Raw genomic sequence first — 22,056 nt, forward strand, 5'->3', positions numbered from 1 at the left:
TCGCCGCCGGGTCTGGTGCTGCTGGGAGGGGCTGCGGATCCGTTGGAGGGGTGGGGGGGAGCGGGGTCCCGGCAGCCAGGGGCGGAGCTGCCCCTCGCCACCCGCCTCGGGGGGCAGCGCTCCCGCTCACTCCCCCGGTGCGGGGGGGAGCCGGGCCGGCGCTAAGCCCTGCCCCGCCGGGCGTGCGGGACCCGCCGGCGCTAAGCCCTGCCCCGCCGGGCGAGCGGTGAGGAGCCGGCGGTCGCCGCGGGGGTGGATGCGAGGGGCCGGGCGGGGCGGGCCGGGCTCGGCGGGCGGCCGCCAGCCGGGCAGCCCGCACCGCTCCGCACCGCGCAGCCCCAGCCAAGGTAAGGGCCGGGGCGGGCACCGCATTGTTCTCCCTAGCGGAGCCGGGGCGGGGGGGGGATGCGGGGGCACGGCGCGCCCATCCCTGGCCGCGGGGTGGGAGGCGTGAAGATGCGGGGTCCCCCCCCGGCTGTGACAAGGTGGGGGGGGGACGACAAGGCACGGCCACACCCAGGCGGGAGCGGCGGTGGGGGGCCGGGTGCTGCCCGCACGCCCCGTGTCCCGCTTGGTTGAAGTTCGGTGTCTGGCAGAGCAAGGGACCGCTTAGGAAAGCAAACCTGGAAGCTCTTGGCGTGGGGGATTAAATTCCCAATGAGGAGCCGAGTGTCGGCTCGGGCGATGGCAAATATTTGCTGGTTTCCGGACAATGAGTGCCGCTTGCGGACTGGGGGGTCCGAGGGCTGTTCCAGCTCCCACCCCAACTTAGTCGGCCAAGCAGGAGGGGCTCCGCCGCCGCTGTCATCCTGCCCCTCCAAGGCAGGAACCGCGCCGTGCTCAGCCGCTGCCCGGGATCCGTCAGGGCTGTGAACAGGCACGTTTGGACGGACGGACGGACGGACGGACATCCCTGCCGGAGCAGGGCCCCTCCGGGGGAGCCCAGGGCCCTTCCTCTGCCTTTGTTACCCTTGTTTGCCTCCCCGGCTTGGCCTCGCATCCTCCCTTTCGCCGAGAATAGCCCCTTTCCCGGTATTGTTCTCGGTGTGTTTCCTCTCGCCTCTCTCTTCCTCCACCCCTCCTTAGCCACGGGTCCTCTGCGGACATGATACCCTGACACACGTTTTCCTTCTCCCATATCTAGTTTTTTAAGTCCAGACTACTTGTTTTGAGAAAATTCTCCTTTTTACTGAGTGCAACAGCCTTGTTTCAATTTGACTCAAACTGCCCTTACATGGGTTTGAACTAAATTGAAATAAACTTCACTTAGAACCTGCTGCATAATGAGGATGAGATTTCTGGTTGCGTATGTATGGTTCTATATAAGTTTAAATTATACTAATCACTGTGTGCTTGTAGACTGGGCTGTCTAACCCAGCCATTGATATGATGTAAAATAACATAATGCTTTACCTTTGACCTTACTGCTCCCTTTGGTTGTTTTTTTTTGTTTTTTATACATGGGATTAGGTGGTCCTTGGCTAAATGAATGTAGCTTTGTTGAATGTTGAACGCACTGTTCCTAGAAAAAAGTTTCAGCGTGCCTGTAGTGGCTGGAGGATGAGATGTAGGGAGAGGCCAGGTTAGGAGCTGCTGAGATTAATGTCTCCAAAAGGGTCCAGTCCCTATCTTCTGTAGCATATTGGTTTTCAGTCTTAGATCTATTTGACACTGGAATAGGCTGCCCAGGCAGCTGGTGGAGTCACCATCCCTGAATGTGTTTAAGACTCGTTTAGATGTGGTGTTAAGGGATATGGTGTAAGGGAGAACTTTGAAGCTGATGGTTGGACTCGATGATCCCAAGGGTCTTTTCCAACCTAAATGATTCTATGATTCTATGACAGTGTTTGCACGTCTCTGCTGGAACAGAGGGCAGTGCATAGCTGCTGTCTGGGGGACTTGTTGGCTTTTCCTTTAGGGGATTGTGTTCTTTAAGCTCTGCCTTTATTTAGAGTTTTGCCTAATGGGAAGCAAAGAGCAGCTGAGCTCATTCTTGTAACTTTTGCAGGATTCCCAATAGCCGCAGTGAAAGAGTCAAGTCTTTAATCAATTTTTACTTGGCTATTACTTGGGAAATCTTTGAGCAGCTGCAGGGGCACTGGCTGGAGAGCCGTGTCTGCAGGCTGGGAGAGACTGCAGTGCTTTACTTATGCCTAGTTCATACAGAGGCAGGAACATACACTTAGAAAAATGTACCTGTTTTCACTTGTGTACTTTGCTTATTAAAAATTATTTTCTTGAAGCTTTTCTTTTTCTCTTGTCTTTTTTTTCTTTTAAGAGCTTATTCTGCAGAAGTTACCAATCCTTGCCTTGGAAAGATTTATATTGCCTGCAACTGCCTGAATGTCAAGGTTTAGTCTATTACATAGAGATTCATCTTGCTGATTTCCTTGGACTTTCATGGGTGCAGCTATGTTGGATTTGGATCTTTTTTGTTTGATTCTGATGTATTAAACGTATGAAAACCCTTACTAAGAACGTGCACTTCAGTCCATTAGAAATGCATGTCATCTTAGTCAAAAGGTGGGGATTGTACAGAAACCTTTCAATGTGTTAACAAGCCCTGTAATCCCATAATTTTTGAAAACATGACAGAAGGGAATGAATTCCTGCGGTCTAACATGCAGGTGACCATTTTTCTGTGGTTTACTGTGAGGATACTGGGTTCGTATTCACTGAAGCTAGAGTGTTTTCTGGCTAGTGAGAAGAAATTGTTGTTTAGTTCCCCAGAGTAAAGGCTGTGAATGCATCTCAGCTATAGAAATGAGGGCTCTTTCCTAGGCTTTGTGCTACAACATTAAAAACACCCCCTACCACCACTGCCACCTATAACTTATTTTCAGTGCATGTTAAGTTCAGTCTTGTGAATGCATGGAAGTGAAGTGTGGCATGAAAAGACTCCTGTGAGCATGGCTCTGTCACCACTGTGGGACTCAGCTGATGTGGCCATGGATGGGTATTGGTGGAGGCAAGTCAGCCCTCAGATCCTGGTAATTAAAGCAGAAGAAGGTAAAAAGGAGGCCCACTGCAGGGCTTACATAATTTTCAAAGAGCTCTTGTGTATTTTATCCTATTTTCTTCCTCCAGTGCTCCTTAGCATCTATTGAATGGCAGGGGGATAGAGGGAAGGACCTGGATAAATGGAGTATTCTGGGATCCGAGGATTCTGTTCGTGCCTGTTGTACCTTCCCAGGCAAATGGTGGGCTGATGTGTCAAATCCATTTGCAAGTGGTAGTATAAATTAAAGCTGGGGGATAAACAGGTTAGAAGGTTAATGAGATGTCTGAACTTAATTGATTTTCCATACAAATTGGCTATAGTGTCTTTTGTTTACTTTTTTCCCCCTCCCTGGGATGCTATGTTACAGCAGTTACATGAATATAAGGAGGAGCAAAAGGGGTGGGGGAGTCATGGCTATTTGGAAAACATGGCTAGGAAACCTTGGCCATGGTCCTTAGGGTGGGCTGACAGGTGATTTCAGTCAGAGGAGGACCTGGCACCCCTGTGTCTTCTGGGTCTCAGTGCCATGGATCGATGATGGTGATCGTTGAGCCACAGCCAGCAGCGTGCCCTGGCTGTTACACAGAGCTGTAAAATCCTAGGGTTAATAGAAACTTTTGAATTAGATGTGGTATTGTACAAGCTAGCCAGGAAGACCAGCAGAGAAGGAGCTCTAATGCAGTGTAAAATGATTTCTAGGTCCTAAAGTTGTCAGGCAGCATCCCAGCCAAGGTGGCAGTACTCTTCCTGTAAGCCTGTGGCTAGCTTTAAAATCTAGAGTAGTGGAAGGGGGAGGATGGCTGATTTCTTAATATGTTGATTGTATTCATCTAACTGGAAATGCCTGACTTAACACTCGGATAAATGAGAAGATGTTCAGGCCATCAATTTTTTGTCTTTAACTCTGCTGTGTAGATTTCTGTTTCTATTGGGAATATAATTGAGTTTGTGATTGGAGCCACCCCAGGGCCGTGGGAGGAGCTGTGATCCTTCCAGCTCAAGTCATTCCTCCGCAATGCTGGTGTCGTTCAGTGCTTCTTCCCCTCCATGCTGGTTTCAGCTGACAGGTTTGACTCGGGAGTAGACATGGGTTGGCAGCATCAAGGCTCTGCCTTTCTGTGGCTCCAAGCTGGGTGGCACAGCTAGCCCAGGGAAGCAGCGTGCTGGGAGAGGAGCTGACTTTGGAGATGCTCCGTGTCATCCTTCCCAAGAATGGCATGGGGAAGGAAAGACATTGTGTGTTCGTTGAGTGGCAATAAAAGTTACAGCTCTTCCTGAGCTGACTTGCTGTGAGGCCTTGTGATTAAATCACATTTCAGACTTTTGCTCTTGGATTATATACCAAAATCTGAAAAATAAAATAGTGAATTCTCTAAGGGGCTAATAGTAGGTTTTGACTTATATTCTGGGTTTTTTTTTTCCTAACTGGAGTACCACAATGAAATGGGTTTGTGTTTAACATGGAAATTGATTGAGGAGCAAATGTGAAGAGTTGCCTGCAGACAACAGTTTTCATAAAGCAGCCGTATTTTGTTTTAAGGGTTTCTGAGCAGCCGAGGACAGCTGTAGAGCATACGCAACTACATGAGAGATAAAGAAAGATCAAGCTTTTTAGATAACTGCGTCATCACAGGAAGGACCGATTGACGGGAGGCATGGGCTTGGCACCTCCGCGTTTGTAATCAGGCTTCAGATGATAAACCAGCACATGCCATATGCTGCAAGATTGGTCAATACTTAAAACTATTTGCTGAGAATATGATTAAGTCAAAAGTCAAGTGCAGTAAGTAGGTCGCTGGGCATCATTGATAAATGAGCTAGGTCCTTATCTTGTGTATGTCACCAGCAGTATTGTATGACAACGTTTAGTTGTAAGAACAATTCCTTGGCCGGCTTAGAGCGTGTATATCTATTTTTTTAACAGGCTGAGCAGTTTGCATCCGATGTAATGGTGAAAAGCCACAGGGAAAGCTGCTATTGTTTGGTTGCAGCCATTTCAAAGCATTAAGCCTTCCTCTTGCCCCCAGTTGTGATGCATCAGTGCTTTCAGCAATGGTTAACAGTTCTGTGGTTAAATGGTATAGGTCACAGAAAGCAGGGATTTTTGTTTTCTTTTGCTATTTAAAACAACACAACAAACCATCAAACTGTAGTTCCTTCAGAATTGTAGTAATTTCTGGAAAACATAGGCTGCACATTGAATACATGCAAACTGTAATTTCAGTCCTTTGTTTTCTGTGTAGTCTGTTTACAGGGCGATGTCGGGATAGGATATACTTTTATGTGACGGCCTCTTTGTTTAGAGACTAAACTCCTAGTAGGTCAGCTGTACATAAAGCTGACAAGAGCTTCAGATTTTCAGCAGTTGTCAAAACTTCAGCGCAAGGGAGAGGGGATGCTGAAGGGGGAGAAGAAATGCAGTTCTGCTGGGGTTATCTGTCAGTTTAACAAACTATTATAAAAACTGTTGTCCAAGAATGTTTGCCAAGATGCCCCAGAACTCACATGTCTGAAGTCCCAATCCACCTGGCTCCTTTCACTCCTCTGCCCGGACAGGATTGATCACTGCTACACTCCTGTAGTTCAAAGCCGAATTTTTTTCCAAACCCTTTAGGTAATGTTTTTGAGATCATATCATCTAGTTACTGAACCACAAGAATCGTTTCAGCCACTGCTTGTTGGTCTTGGAGCAAGTGATCAGTTATTGATCAGCAGTGATCAGTTCAGATTGTTGCAGCCTGGTCGCACTCCGCTGTGTGGCCGTGCCTTCGCAGTGGGAGATGGGTGTCCAAAACCCTTTCTAATATGAGTTTAAAAGAAAAAAAAAAGTAGCCCTACAGTTTTTCTCATGCTAATATTTGAGCTATCTTTAGTTCCTTTGAAAGAGAGTTCCATAGACTGGTTAATCTCCCCATATATAAATCCCTTTCATACAATTAATCCTTTATTTTTTTTCTCAGATCCCAGTGTAGGGGAGAGGTGGTTTTAGAAACAAATCCATTTACCTTGTGTTGCATTGAAAACAACTCCCTTTTACTTGAAAGCAGAAACAAAACAAAAATATAGACACATTTTTCTGCAAGTTCTTGATTATTATTGCTGTATGATGTTAAAATAAGATTTCAGAATTATTCTCTCCCCAAAAACTTCTCAAGAAAGAGGCTACTTTCAAGGCTTTGAATCCTGAAAAATCTTACAGAAAATCAAGTGGCAAAAGATGCAGAATCGATGATGAGCTCTTGACCTTCTTGAAGTTAATGGCAATCTTAAAGCCAGTATTTCGTCTGGAGTTTGAATTAAGTATCTCCTTGGAAATACTGTATTTATGCGCTTTTAGAGATGTGGAATTGCAGAGTTTTACTGAAATACCATTTCCCAGGTGTTGCAGCTTTATTCATAAATGATCCAGCGGATTCTCCCCTTGCCCTGTGAAGTGAAGCATAAGATTAGGAAACAGGGTCCTGGAACATTTCAGTTATTTTTAAATAATAAGTTAAACAGCATCAGCAAAAGTTGTGCATCCTTTTCCTTCTTTCCCAACAAGTCCTAGGAGGACTTGGAGAGACATTAGAAGCATCTCTGGGCAGAGACCACTTTCTCTAGTTTAGAAACAAGTCTGAAACTAACAAAAATAATCAGTGGATATTTTGGAGAGCATTTTCAGTTGAGTCAGCCTGCCCTGGCCCTGAGAACTCAGCCGAGGCTGTTGCTTTTAGTCAGACCTGGTGGAGTAGTTTCATATGACAATGCTTGATGTGCCCACTTCTTTGGTTTAAGGCTTGTGTAAGGGAGAGGTGGAGGATGAGAGATGGTGTAGAAAGATGTAGGGTTGCTTTAGAGCAGGAAGCAAACCCAGGTTGGTAACGGGTAACTTCTTCCTCTAGAAAAGCAGGAGGAAGAGGAGGAGAGCAGCTAGGCAGGGTCATCGTTCTGGGCTGGGCACCGCACAGAAGGCCGCTGCCATCTGTAATCTAGCCTTGGGATGAGATCATAATATATTGATGTATTTTATGTGACATAATATCTCTAGAGGCGTTGCAGTGCTAAATGTATAGGTTATGTGAATACAGTTGCTGCATCTGTCTTAACAGTCCTGCTTGGATGTTATGGAAAGCAGATGTACACGTGTTCGGTAGCTGTTGTGCGAGAGCTGTGACTGAATCAAACCAGTAAAGAAAGCAGCTCTTATAAAAGGTAAAATGTCTTAAATCTCAAAAGATTTAAAATAAAAAAGGGTGCGTGTGTAAGATTAACCCTTGACATGGTCTGTCATGCTGTTTGTCCCCGAAGGCGATAATGATGGAAAATGTGCGTCTGGAGCTCAGGAAGTGTCTCCAAAGTGTCCCCAGTGCACAGAGATAGCTGCAGATGTCTAGTCATTTGGGGTTTTCTCCGTCTTACTTTCTTCTGACATTTTCTCCTTGTTCTATTTTAGTTTAGACTTCTGTTCCTAGTTTAGAAAACTACAAACCCCTCTGGGTTGAAGATCCAGCAATTTAAGCATATTTAACTCTGACACTGAGTTCCCTCTTGTGCATAATATGACGGAAATGTCTTTGCAGGAATGCTGCATGAGAGCAGGGCCTGGCTAAGAGCAAATTTTAAATGACCAAAATTTTAATAATACTCTTTCAGTAAAATGACTGCACCACACATGAAAGCTGCATACGGAGCAGAAAGGTGAGGCGTGGGAAATGTGAAAGGATGTGCTGCAGTAGGAGTCTTTCTAATCTCTACCATATAACTCAATTTTACAATAAAATAGAATAAGCGTTTCAAATCGTTTCAAAGCGTTCCTCCTCCAGTGTCAAAAAAGCTTAGCAGAGAGTTGACAGAACCTAATGTTTTAGCAACTAAAATACAACTGGCATTTATTGTAAGCATCCTTGTTAGTGGGTTGGAGAGATGTGTATATATCATGTAGCTGATGTACTAGAGATTCTGAATGCTGGGACTTGGTTCATCCTTCTGTCTTCCAAATATAATTTGTTTTTTTTATCTAGGTAACTGAAATTTTTCTAACTTTGCTGTTGTCTCAATCATCTTGAAAAATCTGTTACATCTCTAACTGATTTAATAGTCTGTGTTCTTGTGCAGAGGAGAAAGTTTGGAGAAGGAACCTTTCCTAATCACTTCTCCAGCTCCACCTGATTTCACTTACATGGGAGGCAGAAATAGGAAGCTCCAGGAGGTGTCTGTTTGGCAGCCTCAGGGCTGATGCATTATCTGGCACAGAGCAAGCGATTATGTGTTTATCTGTCAGTATTTCCTAATGCTGGCCATGTGAGTCTGCCTCTCTTGGCAACAGCATAACTCCTTTTCCATATTTTAGCCTTCGTTGCACTTACAAGTAAATCACATAACGGTTGGATATGAGTATCTGCTGGAAACAAGAGAGGAGTCACTTAATGACAGGTTTCCATGAAACAGAAGGTGAATAGAAGTTGAAATCTAATAAATGTGTCCTCGTTAGCTTGGGACATCCAGGGGACACCTGCAAACCTGTACAGCTGTTGTAGGCAATAGTGTGAACCTGATAAACACACTAGTGTCAAGGCTTCCTGTGTTTGTTGCTCTGATGAATCGATTATCACTGGGGGAAGGAGAGGAAAACCATGGGCACATGAGTGTGGGGAGGGAAGGTGGGGGTGTATGCTTACCGACTGGGGGGGTTACTGGTGTGATAAAAGATCCTACTTATCCCTTGCAAACTTTGCTTGTCTTTAAAAACATTAGTGACCACTGCTTTAGTACTACAGACTTGCAGGAAGACTTGTTGGGACGCACCGCACTACCTGTTTTAATGATCTTTAGGGATGGGGGTTTCTTGCTTGTCCACCGTGGTCAAGGCGGGGATGTGGGTCCAAGACGTGGGTATGTGGTGGGTTTAGAAGGGAGAAGAAGGGCCTCTGGCATGTGTGTGTATAATCTAGATCTGCATGTGGAAAAAAAAAATCAACCTGGAGGAAGAAGAAACCTGGGAGGAAAAAGGGAAAAGGTCCTGCCATGGCACGTGGTGTATCACATCTCAGTTTATCGTTAAACGAACAAGTTTCATAATAAAGGTATTTCAAGAAATCTCTAGGAAAAACTATTCAGCCAGGCTGAAGTAAGCTCCATCTTTAACCCCATTTTGGAGTATGTTGAAGGTATCTTGCTACCTTGAGTTAACTTGGCTGCTAACTTGGTTCCTTCCACTTCGAGCACTGGGGAGCTGCTGTTATAATTTTAACCCCCTCATTCTCAGCCTGCATTGCTTTTTTTTTTTTTTTCCTTTTTAACCCAGCATGACTAGCTTTGTTGCTTAATGGCAGAAATGGTTGTTAGCAATGCATTAACATCTCGACTTTCAGAAGTTACACCCTGTCACAGCGTCATATGCTTGTTGGGACAAGCTGCACCTCTTTTCTCCCTGTGAGAGCAATCCCTTCCCCTGCTTCAAACTCCCCCATAGTCCTTGAATGGAGCCTGGGCTGTGCAGCAGCTGAGATACGGTATGTTTATTTAACTAGATTTGAGTGTGTCATCTTTGCTTTCGACTAAACCATAGCTGCGTGGGATTTTAGTGGCATCAGGAATAAGCCTCCCAGTTTGCTTTAACAGTTGTTGTCTCCAGCTCTGCTGTGTAAGTAGAGGGTGGCAGGTTGTGCCGTGTGGCAGACTGTATGTCTGGCGCTTCCTCTGCAAAGTTGTACTTGTTTGGTTTTGTTTTCACATACTAGTGGTGTTCTGCAGTCCTGTCCTCCTAAAATAAAATGCGGGGGGAGGAAAAAAAAAAAGTTGTCAACTAAGAACAGCTAGCCATGGGTGGGACTGAGCTGGGAAGAGCAGCCAGAGGAGAAACAAAAGCGAGCGGTGTTACATGAACGCAGTGGGGAGCAGCAAGTGTGGAAACGCTGCAGGGAATGAACTGCCTGGCGGCATTTCCTTAGAAAGCTGCACCCGGTGAGTCCAGGTAAGTGGAAACTTAATCTGAGATTCCTATCCCAGACCATGGCTGTGCTGAGCGTGTGCAGCCTGGCTGAAGGTGGGGGGGAATGCCTTTACAGCTTCTGTGCCTATTTCTTTGTTTCAGTAAAGAAAGCTGTTGTTGTGTTATTCCTTACTTGTGCCAAAGCATGAAAATAGGCCTGGGAGATGTGGTCTGTTTTCTCAGCTGAGACCTGAACTGTGAAAACTGCAGGGAGAAATGCCGACTGCCCGGGATGGGGAGCAGGGTGGGAGGCTGCAGTGAGTCTCTGTTGTCTGAGTTTAACGGTGCAACTCCTACACGACGGCTCTTTTAGAGATGAGTCTTGTGACAGAGAAGTAGTTGTAGGCTCAAACCTCTGCTTTGAGCTGCTAGAAACTGCACTTAATGTTGTTTTTCTTTGATGTGCCAGTACTTTTTACAGTTGCAATCCAGCCTTTTAAGTCTTACTGCAAACTACTTGCCCAACTGACTGAGGCTTAGGTGTGTGGGTCAGTGTTGTAACAGCTAATGTTAAACAACAGTGGGCACACTTTACTCAGTGGTGGAGTGCCTTCAGTGCACAGCAGGGAGGTAGCAGGTTCCTGGGGGAGGAGGAAGGTGGAAGACTATGGTCTGACTGAGCTGCGGTGTCCTCCACACCCCTCCAACTACAGTGCTGTGGGACCTGGCCGTCACACACCTGGCAAGCTTCCCTCTGCCCATGTGGGTTTGTAGCCTCAGGCTGCAAAGCGGTGCTGTGCAGAACTGCCACCCATAACAAGGAAATGGCAAATGAAGCTATCTGCAAAAATTGAGATCCTGATTATTTTCTCACAGGAGGAGTTTTATTTGCTTCCTTGAACTCAGGAGGACGCGATGGAGCTGCAGGGATAAACTCCAGCCATTTCCATTTAGAAGAACACACTGGTGGTCCTAGTGTGGTGTCTACTGGTGACACCATGGGCTGGGATGTTCCTGCAGCAGCCTGTTCACCCTACTAAAACAAGTAGTCAAGTAGGTTGTTTTACACAACAAACTGAAGAGAGTAGGGGGAAAGCAGGATTTTTGTTTCCTGTGAGCTTCATATGGGACAGTATGGCATGCAGTTATAAAACACACCATATATGTATACTGTATTTTGCACTAAAGGGCTGTTGCTGGTGTTTCACCAGGATCATACTGTGCTTAAAATGGATTTTGCTGGCAACTTATTGTTTGTGCCTGTTGTCTTCTTCTGCAAAGCTTTTCTGGGTGAAAGTACCATCCTGGGTATGGCGTGACGGTAGCACTGGGGGTGCGCTGCAGGAGTGTGTGTGCATGAACGCTGAATGGAGAGGAGCGAGATCTCTGCCTGGTGCTCTCTCCGGCTGTTCCTCCCAGGAGGGAGATCTCTGCCTGGTGCTCTCTCCGGCTGTTCCTCCCAGCACTTCCCAGTCCTGTACCCTGGAGCCATCAGACCCTGGGGACTCTCCCAGCTCTGGGGAGGGGGCTCAGGGCAGCTCCTGGGGCAGGTGGGAGTGGAAACTCCTGTTCTACAGGAGAAGATGTCTGATAACGCTCCAGGTACTACTCTGCCCGAAGCATCTGATATCTCGCGCTTCTGGAAGAGAATAAAAGGTTTGTGAGGAGGAGGTGGCGTCTGACTGGGAATTCTGTGGTAGGTGAATCGTAACACCTGTGTGCAGCCTCCTTTCTCCCTCTGGGGCTACAGCAGGTGTAAGAGTAGCTTTCGGCAGCAATGCCCACGGCCTCAGGCTGGAGGGGTTGTTATTTTAAGGCCGCACACCACACCCCATCCCTGGGATCACTAATGGGCCCCTGCGCAGGCCTTGCCTGGGCCCACACAGCTCACGCCATACCCCCGCGGAGCTCTGGGGGTGCCAGGGTCCGTCCTGATGCTGGTTGTCATGTTGGCTTAGTGTGGCCTACCCCCGAAAAAAGGAGGAGAGGCTCATGTGGAGTTAACTCACCTTAACTGGTTTCTCCATCTTGAGAAATTCTGCACGTTTTCGGCCGCTGCCTTCATTTGTGGAATGTGAGAGGCTGTCCCGAGGCTCGTGACTCTAAATTCAGAGGTTAGTTCTGTGTGGAAGGATAAAGAAGGTGGAAGATGCTTGTGCATAGGGAGAAAAATCACGGAAAGCTAAAACCAAAGCAAAATCTGTGTGTTTTTTCTTTTTGAGGAGTTGGAAATATCTGCTTAAAGTAACTTCCTTGTTTTCGTGGTCTCTTATATGAGCTGGTTCTTGTAACTGGTGTGGTAACTCCTGGAGTAAATGATTTTGAGGGCTGCAATTCTCTTCACAGCACAGGCCAGGTCTGCAGATAAACATCAAAGCAAGAGGGGGTTTGCACAGGGCAGTGCAAAGAGATCCCATGATGAATATTTGAGTGCAAACCTGAAGGCTGGAGAACTGTTCAATATAGTGTAAGAAGGGGCGATAGCACAGAAAGCAGATACAAGCCTGCTTTGGGCTTGCTCTGTCTTAGGGAATTCTTCAGATAAAAATCACTGCCAGGCCCTAGAAAGCTGGTTTGAAAAAGTAACAAGAGTATTTGAGGCAGACCTGTGGCTTTAAAGCAGATTGATCTTGGAGCAGACATTTTGATGGCCTCCAAGGTGGTGGACTTTTTTGTGAATTTATAAATTAGTATAAAGTCAACATTAGTATCTCACTCCTAGTGGCTGGCCTGGGCTGTAAGAAATATGTTTGTGTGTGTAACTCTGTCCATGTGTAACTGTTTTGGTTGTCTTCTGGTTTATTGTGACTGTTTTGCTTCAAACAGCTTTTCTGTGCTACATCCTGATGATCTGGTATTGTGCCCAACAACACCAACGAAGGTGTTGGGTGAGGTACGGCACCTTACTCGATGCTGCTTTCTGCCCTTCTGGAGCACAAAAGGCTTTGAAAGCTTTGCATTCGCCATTTCAGTGTGTAATTATTTCAAGCAAGCGATTTCTCTCCAGTTGTAACACCTGTGTCCAAGGGGAGGGTGGGGCAAGACAGGAAGAAAAATTAAATTAAATTCAAACTTACCACTGTGTAGTAAATTCTCAGTACAAATGATGGTAATACATTAGCAATGGCTTCACTACCATAAAGCATAGTTCTCTACATCCGGGGCACTTTTTTTACCTGCTAGAAACTTGAGGCATGATTACAGCTACCCTTTTTGTCTAAATAATATAGTTTAGAGTAATCTTTTACTGTGATAAGTATGTCCACTGCGTGAATTTAACAATATTGATTAGCAAAGGACAAAATCACTTAAGTCGTGTGCTTGGTTTTAGTGGATATCAGGCGGCAAGACGATAGTCAGCTGTTCTTTCGAACTCTGCTCCTGCAATTAGAATCCAAATTGCTTGTGTGAGCTGGGCAGGAATGTGCTGGTATTTACCCAAATTTTGAAGAAGATACTTAGCAGAGGAATGTGCTCTGCATGCTCGCCATTCCGCTAGGAAACTGTGCATATAAAGTAAACCTCAGGCAAATATTTGGAGGGCCAGGGGGGCTTCAGAAGAACAGCATGTCCTCCAGATTTTAGGAAAAGCAAGCCATCCCCACGTACTCAGTTGTGTCTTGTCCTCTCTGTAAGCTCCATCCCAACCAATGCTGCTGCCTGGGTGGTTACAATAAACCTCTTTATTTCATTTTAATATGTGTCTGTGTGAGTCCCTGATATTCAGAATGGGATTAGGAGAGATGAATTGCTACAGAAATTGGTAATAACAGAAAGCAAACCTGTCTGACAGCATCTGCCCTGTGATCTTCTGAGAGCAGGTAAAAGAATCCTTAATTAACTTTTTGCAAGGGTGGGGTAGTATTTTTGTTAAGAATTCATTTCAGAAAGTTACAGCATGAATTGTTGTTCCCTGAATTACAGTAGCCTAATGAATTGCCGTAAATTAGTTCCTAGCTTGTAGTGAATACTGGGTTTAAGGAAGAAAAGCCGTAACGCTTGCTGTGGGCTGAAGGGAGGGAGCTGACTTGGAGAAACCTGTGAAAGCTGAGGTAAGACAGAGTGTGGTGGCTCATAACTGCTGTTGTCAAAACATTTCCAAAAACTCTTTGCACTGCTCTGGTTTTGCTTTTCTGTCTCCTGTCTGCCTGAGACAGCTCAAAGCTGGTCGGAGGCTCTGGTGCAGGTGTGATGTACGTGGTTACATGGGTCCCAGGCCAGTTACTCCATGAATATTTTATTTGACCAGTTAAACTCCTGGAACTGGCCCAAGTCAGAAGCAGTTTGAGGCCTCCAGTGTTTTAGCTTCCAACTTCCGAAACATTAGAAGTTACCTGGTTGGCTGTTGGTTATTTATGTGCACGGCTGTATCAGACCTAGAGCAGTGGAAGCAGCGGTGTGTTGAGCTTGTCTTGCACAGTACTGAGGGCTCGGTGCAGAGGCTGTCTCTGCTAATTGCTGTCATGACAGGAACGCATTTTCTTCCTCCAGTAGTGCTCAGTCAAACTGTCATCAAACTAGGCTTGTGTCTTGGATTGCTGCAGATTCCTTATTAAAAAGTAGAGTCGGGTGATGGGGTATAGAAGGTATTGCGAAGCAGCGGACAATTAAATACTCATCTCAGGACTAAATTCACGTTGTTCCTGAAGAAAAAGCCTTGACAGACCATTCTATTGGCTGCTGGAGTAGTTAGAAATGGGGGCTTCCCCTTAGCAAGGGCTGCACCATGGTTCAACAAGGGTTGCTCTAATTGTGTCTCTCTGTTTCAGAAGATTGGTGAGTGTGTCCCCTTGGCAGTATGGAGTTACCTGCTGGTCAGGAGGGGCAAGCAGGTTGCCACCATGGGACTAAATAGTGCTTTTTCATGCATATAATCTGATAATTTTCATAAAATGAGGTGTGGGCTTGTTTGAGGGCAAGTTTGGAGGAGCAAACATGGGGAAGGTTGGGGTCCCCAAGTGAGTGTCCCTCTGTGTTGTCCGTGCTCCAAGAATGGATCTGGGTGGCTTTACCTGTGGGACAGAACTGGTGAGAGACACTCTGATTCTCAAGAAATCACTGTCCCAAAGCAAGGCACTCCTCTTCCCAGATAATAAAACCACAGGAGGTTATTTGAATGAGAGGCAGCGAGTACCTTTAACTGGGTACAATTGCCTGGGAGGTTTAGCAAGTTTGCAGTGCTTATGTTTGTGAGCTCTGTGCTGCTGTATTGGTGCCCCATGAAATTCACGTGCTTCTCCTGTGAAATGCCCTTTCGGCTTGACCACTGTGAAGGTGTTGAAAACTTTGCACAAAATTTAAAGTATCAAGTGAAGCCTGTAGAAATGATACAAATGAATTGGGTTGTTTAGTATCCCATCTCCAACAGCAGCCAGTACCAGCTCCTTCAGGAGCTGATATTTCAAAAGCTCTGTATGCGTTGGGATGTGTTTTCCCAAGAAATTTTCTTTCTTGACTCCCAGTTAGTTAGAAACTGGCTTGTTTCCAGAAGTGTCCAAGGAGCTTTGAGTCCGAGTAAAACTCCAACTTATTTAGACTGTGCTCTGGAAAAGGCCAAATATTGTCATGTCTTTATGCTTTGGACTTGCAAGAATTTTATCATGTGCATGCTCCAGTTTGCTGGAGAAGCACAGTCTGAATTGCTGAATTCAGGAAAGAGGGTGGGGGGGAAAAAGCTGTAGCATGAATTAAACATAGCCAGTATTTCTAAAGGCGTGATGCCTTGATTGAATGGTTTTAATCAGCACCATTTAAATACTCTGTCATTGCTTAGCAAACAAAGTCCTAGTTGGCTCACAGAAATACTGCAAAACCAAAGCAGGCAATACCCCTGCCAGGGTATTCTTATCTTCCCAATGTGGTTTCTCTCTGTGTACACAAGCAGGATGAAAATGGTGTGTGCGGAGGAGGAGGAGGTAGGGGAGCTCTTCTGCATGATACAGAGGTGCATGTTTGAGATGTCAGTTCAGAAAACAGCTACCTGTCTGCAAAATGGTTTGAGGCCCCACTTCTAGAAATAGCCCTGGGCACCTCCTGGTTTCTTTGCTGTGCAAGTTATTTGGGATTAAGCATGTTTTGAGTGGGAAGGGTCTGGTTTAAAACAACAGCTGGGCAGAAAGGAGGACCCTCCCCCCCCTCAAGATGCAGCCTATAAAGATTCATTTAGAGAAGAAAAATTGCTAACATAAAGCAGTTCATGCATTCTTAAAATGCATGCACAGCTCTGCAGTGTAAACTACTACTTCTGCTCCATGTTTTGACAGTCTCTGCACGTAAGCCTGGATTCCTCACATGGCCATTATGTTAGGCAGAGTACTGTATTTGAGCTTGCCCTTTCTGCACTGCTCTCCTTCTTGCTTAGAATTAAATGGGAAGATGACAAGTCCTGGAGGAGAGGTGTTACCGGCAGGTACAGCACATGACCCCTCATTCAGTGGCCTTGGAGGTACCTGCTGTAATAAGTGGCAGGCGAGCTGTGGCTTGCTTTTGCTTGTGGATCCCGGCACTCCTAGAAGTGTTGGCAGCCTGTTACCTGGCCGCAGGGAGAGGATGGCCATGGGAGATGGGCGCAGCTCTCCGGATCTGAGTGCAGTCAAGCAGGAGGTTTGTATGACTTTGGTGCTGCGTGAAATGAATGCATATAGAGGAGATGGAGGAATTCCCATGTCGAAGTTGAACTGACAGGCAGGTACTTGTCCAATGCTGCTCTGTAGTCGTAGCTGCTCCTAGGTTTGAATAACAGACCTAGTGGTCTTGGTGTCCCCCCCTCCCCTTCCAAAAGGAGGATGTATAAATGTAGGCTCTGAGCTAGGATTTAAGCCCCAGGGTTTCTGACCATCATAGAATGGTTCAGGTTGGAAGGGACCTTAAAGACCATCTAGTTCCAACCCCCTGCCACGGGCAGGGACACCACTCACTAGACCAGGTCGCTCAAAGCCCCATCCAGCCTGGCCTTGAACCCTTCCAGGGACGGGGCATCCACAGCTTCTCTGGGCAACCTGTTCCAGTGTCTTTTACTACTTCAGTTCAAATGCAGTTTCTCTTAACAGGCGAAAACCTACCGCTGGGGTATCTGAAGTTAGGATGCACAGCCGTTCCATGGGGGCTGCACATCGATGTGTGCAGGAATAACTGCACGGCTGCTATCCAGGAGTTCTCATAAATCTAGCCACTTGTGCTGGGGGCTGTGGTGGTTGCACAGCCCTGTGTGTAAGGAGACTTCTTCCAGTGTCCCTGTATTTCTGAAAGCAGATTAAATGGAGTATGAATTCTCGAGGCTTTCCAGGCATGTCGATGCTGTTACGTGGGGATACATGCCAAGGTGCTCTCATCAGAGCTGCTTAGCTCCGAACAGTTTCAGGTTTTGCTATCTGCCTTTCAGGGTTGCTCTGAACCAATGAACCTGGGCTGCTGCTTCCATAAAAAGGCTGCTGAATCCGAAGTTCATACAAATAGATAGATTCAGTTGGAATTTAGAATCAAATTTTCAAGACTGAGGATTTTCAAATTTGAAATGTTACACACTAGTAGCTGTATATAAATATATTTTTTCCTCACTTCTATTTTTTCAATAATTCAGTGACTTTTCAATCTGTGGTATGCATCCATGGCACTGTGTGTAGTGCTAAGGACTACATTCTTGTGGAGTCTTTGTCTGTGAAAGAAAATCTAAGCCAGCTCCAGAATAACAATGAACAACCCTAGAGTAAGTGATGTTGCTGCTTTGAGGGAGGAGAAATGGTAGACCAGTGTCTGTGTCTTTGCTAAATTATACAAGGAGCTATTGCAGCGAGCAGGAAAACTGCTTTTTGCTGATGTTTCTGTGAGTTACGACCACATTATCCTGGTGTGTGCGTGCTGCTCCTCCGGATGCTCTCGGCGATGGCAATCACTGCTGTGGGAATACAGCTTCTTTGGTGGCTCTGCTTTCCTGCAGTGATCTGCTCACTCGAAATGTTCCCATTTGTTTTTCTTGTTGCTTACAGTCTTAACTCTTGTGTCATCTTGTCCCGCTTGTTTTAGGCTCTCTGATTTGGAAACTGTCACAAGGTATTTTCAGATTAATCTTTCCTTCTTCACCCTCTGCACCCTATCCATCGTTATGTGGTCTCTGGGTCTCCTTGTAGCTCTTTTGCTTCCTGCACTGCTGAGACAAAGGAAAAACCCCCTTTTGTAGGGCTGGTTTATGGCCAAACCTACCTTATTTAAAATCAGTGCGGGCACTTGCAGAAAAGAACCAAATCACAGTGTTTGAATTACTGCTGCACTGCCACTGACTGTAAAGGGAAGAGCAAAAACATATATAAAGCTAGTTATCTTTCCATGTCTACCTGTGCATTTGCATAATGTGAAAGTTTATAGCTGTGCAATGGGAACCCAATGCGAGTAGGTATAATATATTTCCAGGGAGGTCTCTGCCAAGGGCACAGGGACAAGAGCAATATCCTGTGTGTGTTTCTTGGGCTGCCGGCAGGGAAGAGCAGCAAGGTCACTTGTCTTCCCAAAAGGGTTTTGTTTTATGAGCATGTTTGTGGCATGTGTTCTCCCCAAGTCAATGGATATGAAGAGGTCTCCTTCGCCCAGGAGCAGTGTCTGTGCACATGGTGGTGCAGGGAAGGGTTTGGAGAAAGGGGGGAGAGGGGCTCTGGAGTTGTAGGGCCGGTCTAAAAAAAAAAATAAATCATTTAATAGCCCCTTTCCTTCATTTAGGATAGGGCAAAGAATATAAGCAGCAGACAAATCTTGGAGCTGGGTTTTCATTTAAGGGATAGATTTATTTGTTGTAACAGAAAGCTTGTTGCTGCTCTGATTTGTTGATAATTGGGGTCCTCTGCCATGGCAGATAAGCAGGCTACTGCTGTAGGAAACAAGGAGCATGCTGCAGCTGTAGGAAATGTACTTCGCTTGTTCGTACACCCTGTCTTCTGGATGTCTATGGCTAGGGCTAGGGCATTTCATGGATGGGCCCTTTTTTCTGTTTTGGGAGATGAGCTCCTGGCCCGGATGGATGAGCAGCCTGACAGGCAACAGGAATTGGCCACTCCTGCTCTCACGCAAGCTCCTGGGGACAGCTGCTTTGGATGGGCTGTGACATTCACTTGCTGCTGTACCTCATCCCCAGTTCCTTATGGCAGTTGTACTTTCTTCCCCTGATTTGCAAAGGGGTAAGCTTTCATTTTTCTTCTTTGTAGAGCAGCCTCGTTATCCCCAGGTGCCCCTTTGGAGGATCCCTGGCTGGTTTGCCTGGGCTGTCCCTTAAACATCCCTTGTTTAAGAGACATTGCAATATATATTGTATCTTCAGCAATGATCACAGGTCCCATACCTTTGCAAGAGCAATGGTAAATTATTTCAGAAGTCCCCCTAAAGCAGGGATGTGATGTTTAGTGTGCCATCAAGGGGAGCAAGTGTCCTGGTGCCATTTGTTGCAGGGGTTGGCACAGCCCTCGTTCCTGGATCTGTGGGTGCCTTGGTAGGGGCAGGGCGAGCGTGCGCTGCTGCAGACTCTTTGTTCCTGGTTTATTGAACCTGTCTAACAGCAGGGTTTTGGTCTGCCATGGGTTTCTTCTGTCTACTTAATAGGTGCTTGTGGGCATCTAATAATCAAACGCAAAATGAAATGCATAATAAGAAGGAAAGGTTGCAAACAAGAGATGTATGAGCTTTCAGCTACATGTGCGTGGGATTCACATCTCTGGGGATGTATGTTCATAAATGCTGTATTTGTTGATGGCACAACAGAGACCTAATTACAGGTCTGTTCTCTGTCACAGCTGTGCTGTCGTCTTATACAGACCAGGCATAAATTTGGGTTTCCCAGGGGAAAATATTGTGTGTAATTATGTGTGTGTATTGTAATGTTACCCCTGTAAGCTAAAATGAAGAAGAATTTCCCATCTCTTTTCTCTCTGTCACGTTGTCATGCCTGTTCTTTTCCCCTTGCTTCTTTGCCAGTAGCTGTGGATTTTTAATATTTTGCTTAAAATTTTTCTTTTCTCTCTCCAACTTGATGTTCTGTATTCATAAACTTTAGAGGGTGCCTTTTTCTGGGTCAAACATAGAGAATGAGCAGGATTTGTACTTTTCGCTCATTGCATCTGCATGTCTCAGAAGTCAGCAAGTTATCTGACACTTTTTTTCCCCAAAAAGTATTTTTAAAAAATGTCATGTAACAGAATTTCCTGCAGTAAGAGTGGTTTTAACTAGAAGGCCCCCCCGTGGAGCTACTGAACATCAAAGCTTAATGTCACCCAGGACTGTAAAATAAAGGGGAGAGGGAGGGGCAATAACCATGTTAAATCACAGTAGAGCCACAGCAGTCCCTTGAGTATCTATAATGCTGTGTGATGGATGAGAATTTCACAAAATAGACATGTGTAAGCTTTTTTTAAAAAAGTACTTTCTTTCACCACACAATTGCTGACAGTAATACAGAAAAGCATTACAGGGAGTGAGCTCTTCTCTTCCTTCCCTTCTTCTGAAAGGAATAGAATAAAATCTATTTTGGATTCATCTGCCATATTCCTTACTGGGGCAGATGTTTAAAACATTCCTGTCTGCAGGCATAGAGCCTGACTGCAGTTACCTTGTGCCTGTGCAGAGTACCTGATTTGATTTCTGTGGAGATGTTCAGGACAGAAAATGGAGATGTGAGCTCAGAGCATCCCCTTCCCAAAGCCTGTGGTCATAGGGACCATAATAGTGCAATGCAGGTTTGTTGCGTTAGCCTAATTGCAGCACACAGTTGAAAACAATAAATTAAAGCTATGATTTAATTTTTGCTTTTGTGCTTTCTCTTTTTGTTCCCCATACCTTTACTTAGGACCTTTGCAAGGACTTTATTGAGCTGTGTTGTTAGAAATGTAGCAACACCAGGTCAGGCATCCATGGGGAACAGTCAGTTGCTGCTGGTCACCCAGGCAGGAGTCTGAGCTGTCAACATCTGAACAGACTCACAACTTCCCAGCTTTGTCACAGGAACCAAGAAATTGGCAAAAAAAGAGGGACTAGATTTGAACCAGTGTTATAAATTCTTACAAACGCAACTGCTGTGCATGTTTGTTGCTGGTATATGTAGCCAGGGCTCTGCAAGTGGACTTAATCTACCCAGAGTGAGGATCTCAGATTATGGTTCACCCTGAAATCGGCACAGCACACCCTGAATAGCCCCAGTGCTGTTAGCGGGCTTGTGTGCAGGGTGATCAGAACTTTACGTTTCTGACGTCACCTTTTCTTGGACTCGTTTGAAGGTGTCTGGATTTATTCACATCACTTGATCTGTTTCTTTTTAGTGATAATCCTGTAAGAGTACAGCCCAAAGTGGTTTTTAAGGTTCTTTTTCCTAGAAAATAGTACTTTTCTTTTTTTGCAAGGGAGGAGGAATAATCCCTTATCCTGTCTGTTCCAGAAACAAATCCACATGTGGTCATTCTAGATCTCATTTTTCTAAGTGATTCAAACCATCTAGTACTTTCAGATGACCAGTGTGTTTGGTCTTGGATTCCCACGTCCATCTGAAAGAGGGAATGATACATAAACTAACTCCTAATGAGAACAAGCAGTCTTTGGAAGAGTTGATTTTCTTAAGTGAAGCTGTATCTCTTGAGTGATGAAGAAGCTGGTGGAAAAATCTGAACTCTCCAGAATGTGTTAAGAACCTTGCTGACTCTGAAGGACAGGAGGCAATACAGTGAGCCTAGGCGAAGTGCCATGGTTTGGTGCCTACTAGTTAGTGGAAAATAAAACAGCTTGAACTTTTGTGTCGAGTCCTAGAGAGGTTATAAGTGTCCAATTTTCTAAACTATTTGACAAAGTGCTACATCAAAACAGTTGGTTGTCACAGTATGCGCACTGAATTTATGACTCTGACTGTAAATAGTGTGGGAGTGCAAATCTGGGGACACTCGCTATCCGGTGTCTGAAGAATTTTTTGTGTGAAGAATTAGTGGCTGAAAATCAAATCGTGTTCATTGACTGGAAAGTGGTCAGATACAGGAGTTTGGCACACAGAGCTTTGAGAACTTCAGGTGGAGAGAAGTGAACTTGGCTGTCACCCATCAAGCTTATAAAGGATCTAGAGGTCAGACCCTGATTTTGTTGAAATTAATGGGAAAAACTTGTGTTCCTGATTAAAAACAGGGAA

At 45.6% G+C, this 22,056-nt stretch overlaps 1 protein-coding gene across 1 annotated transcript in view; it reads left to right on the forward strand.

Annotated features, from left to right (window-relative positions):
- Window positions 1-217: 217 nt before the first annotated feature.
- Window positions 218-22,056, forward strand: part of FRMD4B (FERM domain containing 4B) — a 136,434-nt gene continuing 114,595 nt past the window's right edge. Inside the window, exon 1 of the mRNA XM_063348068.1 lies at window positions 218-347. The gene's annotated coding sequence lies outside the window, so the exon portion shown is untranslated. The remainder of the gene's footprint in view (window positions 348-22,056) is intronic.

This window comes from Chroicocephalus ridibundus, chromosome 10 (genome assembly GCF_963924245.1).
Source record: "Chroicocephalus ridibundus chromosome 10, bChrRid1.1, whole genome shotgun sequence".
Classification (NCBI taxonomy): domain Eukaryota; kingdom Metazoa; phylum Chordata; class Aves; order Charadriiformes; family Laridae; genus Chroicocephalus; species Chroicocephalus ridibundus.